We start from the raw sequence: 6,263 nt of genomic DNA, 5'->3' as shown, positions 1-6,263 counted from the left end.
ATGGTGTTGAGGTGGCTTATTTCTCGAGCAGCTTGTACTGGGTGAGACGAGATTACTGAACCTGAAATCAGGGCAATTATATTTATATAAGGAATATTAAAGAGAAAACATCGTTATTCAGTTCAGAATGAGGTAATGGTCCTTGTCAGGAGGAGAGCCTCCATGATTTGTTGATTTGGCAGGTGGTTATGAGCTTCTACACATCTCTTATGTAATGACCCGACCGGTTATTTTGAGCTCTAGCACGTCGTTCGGCAGTTTGAGACCTTGAGTAGCTTCACTTAATGTATTATGACTTGTACGTGTGGCCGGAATTGAATTCCGGGAAGTTCAGAGTTGATTCGGGTGAAAAATTCTAATTTCGGAAGCTTAAAGTTGGAAAAATTAACTAAGGTTTGACTTTTGAGTGAACGGCCTCAGAATCGAGATTGGAAAGTTAAATAGGTTCGTATGATAATTTAGGACTTGGGCGTATCTCCGTATCCGGTTTTGGATGACCCATAAGCGTTTTAACGCTTATTATGGGAAGTTATCATTTTGGATGAATTTCATAAGTTTGGGTTGAAGTGGATTCTGATGTTATCGATGTCTGTTTGGGATTACGAGCCTCTTAATAGCGCCTTATGGTGATTTTGGTCTAAGGAACGCGTCCGGATGTGGATTTGGATGTCCGTAAGTCATTTCGGGGTCATTTGGCGAAAGTTAGAAATTAAAGGTTTTGGGAAGTTTGACTGGGAGTGGACTTTTTTATATCAGGGTCGGATTCCGATATCGGAAGTGGAAATAGGTCCTTAATGTCATTTATGACTTGTGTGCAAAATTTGAAGTCATTTCGGATTGATTTGATACGCTTCGAACAATTATAGAATTTTGAAATTTCATAACTCATAATTCGACTCGAGGTGCGATACGTAGTTTCGGTGTTGTTTGATGTGATTTGAGACCTCGACTAAGTCCGTATCATGTTTTGGGACTTGTTGGTATGATTTGACAGGGTCCCAAGGGGCTTGGTGTATTTTGGATAATTGGTTGTGAAACTAGTAAAGTTAAGAAATTTGTAGTTTGACCATCTTCAATATCGGGTTATGACGACCTCTTTTTAGTGTTTTGAGTGCGCAAGCAGGTCCGTAGCATGTTTTATGATTGAAATTCGTATATGGTTTGTGTCCGGGAGGTTCCTGATGAGTTTCGGGGTGGTTTCGGATCATTTCAGAGAAGTTTGGGCTTGCTGGTTTCTAGTGAGGTATTATTCATTCGCAATTACGGACAATGTTCATTCGCAATTGCGAACACTATTCATTCGCAAATGCGATGTTTTTGTCCGCAAATGCGAACCTCGACAAATTGCTTTAAATCGGGATTTTGCTCATTTCACTCATTTCTCTCTTGGTTTGGGCAATTTTTGGATAGCTTCAAGGGAAGATTTTTCATCATCTATTGCAAGTTAAGTAATTCCCGCATATTATTAGCTAACTACATGGATTCTACAAGGATTTAACCTTGGAAATTAGTAGAAATTGTAAGATTTTGACAGAAACCTAGAAATTGGTATTTTTGGACTTTTACCACGAAATTGGACATCGAATTAGGAATACATTATATATTTGAGTTCTTGATGTTATGGGTAAAGTTTATCTTTGAAAATTCTCAGAATCCGGGCACGTGGTCCCGAGGGTTGACTTTATTGACTTTTCGAGCGGGGTTGGGAATTGTTTAAATTGATTTATTAAAGGTATTAGAGTATATTTTGATTGGTTTGCACCTTCTTTGACTTGTTTTTGGATCGACGGGCATCGGTTTGAGTTTTTAGAGAGGCTTTGGAGTCGGTTATCGAACTTTGGAGCAAGGTAAGTCTCTTGTCTAACTCTGTGAGGGGGAAACTACCCCTAGGTGATGTATTTGATATGCGCTACTTGTTGCGGGGCTTGATCGCTGCCGACTCAACACTACACTAAGGTAGGAAGAGCGGGTCGCAACAGCTTTTACCCGAATAGTGGATAGGATTGAATTTCCACAAGGAGCTAGTAGTGGAGTTGTAATGTCTGTTTAGTCTAGAATTGCGGTTGTGCTTCTAATGTCTCTTTAAACATATTTGGTTTTGATTTCTATATCTACCTTTATAAAGCTAAAGATTGAAACTAAATTATGCTACGGGAATATTGCTATGTTGTAATTAATATAGAGCAAGGCAGTAGGGTCGTGGCATTGCCTAGGTGGCTAATTAACGGGTAGATGCTACTAAGGATAGATTGCCATATTTGGGGCTTATGTTGTAACCGTTGCACAATTGTACCCACTCTCACACCTCTCGGTAGAGAGAGTAATTTTGCCCAATTGACTCTCTCGAGACAATTTGGGTAGGCCAATTAGACCAAGCAATTAGGGTTCAAGTAGGGTGATTACTCTCTCGAGGTTTAACCCGTTAATTGGGACTACCATTTCTCATGGGTCCATCCCAATTCCTTGTTGGGTCAATTTTGGGGTCTTAGACTCTTTCTCAAGAAGAGTTAAACCTACCAAGCTAGAATCAGTGTTTACAACTACCAATCCTTAATTAAAACCTAAAATAAACCCAAATAGCAAACACCCAATATCTATCTAACCTTAGATGGCAACACCCATCCATTACCCACACTAGGGTTGAGCCACAACCCTAGCTAGTGAGTTTAGCTACTCATGCCAGATGCAAAAATTAAAGAAATAGATGAAGAAGTAAACATATTAATTAATTGCTAGGAAGAAAATACAATTTTGAAGAGCAAAAGTGCCAAAAATGGCTAAACTATTCGGTCTCAGGAACTCAGCAGCTTCAGAAAAATAAAACTTGACCTAAAAATGGAAAAAGGTCCTATTTATACTGGGCTGGAAAAACTGGACAAAAATACCCTTGCGGGGTCAGCGCGAACCGCGCAAACATGACCGCGGCTGCATTGGCTCTTGAACTCTTGGTTTCTGCTTCTCTGAAGTTGAGGACCGCGGACCGCGTAAAAATGTAGCGCGGCCGCGGTGGAAGTTCGAGCCGCCGCACAGAAATGGACGCGGGCCGCTTTGCTTGAAAGGGGTCAAATTTTGGCTCTCTGAATCTCTGCTCCGCGGACCGCGTAGAAGTGTAGCGCGGCCGCGGAGCCTGACAGCGGACCGCGTGGAAATGACCGCGGCCGCATAGCCTTCCCCTTGAATATGCCATTCTTTGAACTTCCTAGTGCGGCCGCGTTCACAGTTGCGCGGTCCGCACTAGGGCCTCTTTTCCTCAACTTCCTTGGTCTTTGACACTTGAGTAGGTTTCACTCCTTTCTGAGCCAATATTTGACTTTCTTCGCTTTATCGATCAAACCTGCAATCAAGTACAACTTGTGAGCATTTTGGGACTATTTTGTACCAATTTATAACCAAAGCGTAGGCAAGTAGGGGTAAAAAAAACACATTAAAGTCCTAACTTATCACCCTGCACATGCAAATTAAGCACAATCATAATAGTTTATTAAAGAATACAAAAGTGAAAAAAACCATGAAAGAGAAGTAATATCAATAATAAGATAATAAGATAAGAGAAGCAAAAGTATCACGACCCGGAATCTCCACCATCGGTACCGTGATGGAACCTAACAGCACACTTGCTAGGCAAGCCAACGTTAGAGGTTTAACTAGCCAAATCCTTTACGTTTCAGTGATTAACAATAAACAAGCTAAAGTCAGTAAAAATAAATGCGGAAGTAAATAAATAGCCTCCTTGTTTATGTATACTATTACCGATACTATAACTATTACTACCCAAAATTCGGTGTCACAATCCACCCTTAGCTTTATTCAATGTAACTTTACAAGTGGAGTCTGAGAAGGATAGTATGTGCACAACCTTAGCTTACTTATACCTTACGAAGGTAGAGACATTGTTCCAATAGCCCTCTGCACATGCAAAGCACAATCATAATGATTTTAAAAGAATACAATAGTGAACACCCCCATAAAAAATAAGCAGTATCAACAATAAGATAATAAGATAAGATACGCAAAAGAAACACCATGTAATAATAGAAATCTATGGGTAAGAAATACAAGAATAATACTTAAGCCATAACAGTAAACAAATAATTATGAAAAAGGGAAAAAACCAACTTTAGATATAAAAAGATATAAACGACCTCCGAGGCAAATATTTTAATTTAGGTTTATAGATATTTATCATTTATTGAAATGTAAATTTATTTTTTGGTACAAAACTAGTATTAGAGTAGTATTTAAAGGAAAGATCAAATGGTCATTTAGCTTTTGATTAATAATTTGGTAATTCAACTTCAACTTTAAGTTTTTCACTTATAATATAGTATGATAATCAATGTCGGAGGCAGAATTTTCGCTAAGGGGTTCAAAAAAGAAAAAATTTAAAAATTAAAAGAATTGTGACTAGTGAGAATTTAACAAGTGATCTCACAAAGGTTTTAAACCCCTTGCCATTAAGTTGTGCTTATAGGTTGTGTGAAGGAGATTCAAAACATAATATATTGAGATAGGCTGAAGTCAGTGTGGCCCAGGACCAACTATTATTTATCTATGTATTTCAGATTAGGCCCATTAGTGATCTTTAGTTAGCCTTTTGTTTCTTTACATATATTGGGCCATGTATATATACATAGGGACCCGGTTTGTTATAGTGAGAGAATTCATTTTGTTCAGAGTCAATGAGAAATATCTCGAACTTTCTCCCTATCTCTCTGTAACCCTAAATTTCTTCTTCGTTGAATCTATGAGAATGATGAACATTAACATGGCATCAGAGCACAAATCCGTGCTCATCTAGTGTTACACTTCCGATCGATTCTACCCTCACAGGTTTTCATCGAATTTTTGAATTTCAACACTTCGTTGATTCGGTGGTCTTTTCGGTTGATTCTTTCGTTTTCGGTGGGTTTTCTCTATGCGATGGAGTTTTTGGATATTAAATGTCACACCTCCTTTTTTACACACCTACCCCGAAGGATAATGTAAAAGGGAGTTTTTCCATTTAAAGTGACATTATTCGAAATGGAATTATTTATTTATTTAGAGTCGCCACTTGGGATAGGATTGGCTTTTGGTGTCCCAAGTCACCGGTTTAACTTGATCCCAAATCGAGGAAAATTTCGACTTCCCAGTTGGAGTCTGCGAACCAGAAATTCTGTGTAAGGAATTCTGTTGACCCGAGGGAAGGTGTTAGGCACCCCCGGATCCCGTGGTTCTAGCACGGTCGCTTAAATTATCATAAATGGCTAAAATCTGGTTTTTATACATATTTAAACCTATAGTGCAATTTTAAGATTATTTACCGCTTTTAGTTTATTTTGTTTTTACGAAAGTGAACGCCGTTTAAGAGCGTGTTTTGGGATCACGTCACATGAAATGCACCCGACACCTCTTATTCAACGTTTTGGGATTTGGATTTGGGTTGCATGAAATGCGCACCCGAGTTTAGGAAAGTAAAATTATTAAAAGCGTGCCTAAAGTGGCTAGCGTTGTTAACTTTGCGAGGGCCATGGAAATTTGCTAAATGGCACGCCTCGAGTTCTAAGTATTTAAGGTATACACATTTAAAGAGGGCCACGCAATTTATTGAATTTTTATTTGGCGCGGCGCACCTCGTTTTTATTTTAAAGGCCAACCTAAAGGAACTACGATTTTCTATTAAAAAGTGTCTCTAAGGATCGAATTAATTAACTAATTAACCTTTAAGGAATTCGGGTCTCAAACTCAAATCCACACTTAAACAAGAGGGGAACCCCTTAATTCAAGTGTGCTACTTAGCTTGGAAGGCCCCAAACTACACTATGGAATTTAACCAATAATTTAATAACATACAAAACTTTCAAAGTCCTTAACAGATTGGGCCTGATGATTGGCCCAGATATGGGGCAATCTAGTCATACCGCTGGACATACCATATTCAAACTTTAGGCCCAGATGAGCCTGAGCTGGGCCTAATTTCCAAGTGACAAAACTATTTGCTGGGCTCCAGAACAAGCCCAAACTTAACACGCGATTTTATGTGAGTTTTGCAGCATTGACTTTGATCACAACTGGACTTGAACAGATCCGACTGGTACATATTTTAATTTGTTTGTATATTAATAACTCCAGAATTTCGAAAATCCTCTAAATTTAGTTAATACTTTTCCAAAAATAAAATCAGCCACGGTCTAGGAAACTAGAAGTAATTACTGGTGTTCGCTTCTGATTTCAACAAATAATATGACGAACATGTTTATTCAAATCATGATAATATATTCTGA

The sequence above is a fragment of the Nicotiana attenuata genome, chromosome 1 (assembly GCF_001879085.1).
Source record: "Nicotiana attenuata strain UT chromosome 1, NIATTr2, whole genome shotgun sequence".
NCBI classification, from domain to species: Eukaryota; Viridiplantae; Streptophyta; class Magnoliopsida; order Solanales; family Solanaceae; genus Nicotiana; species Nicotiana attenuata.
This window is presented reverse-complemented; position numbering follows the sequence as displayed.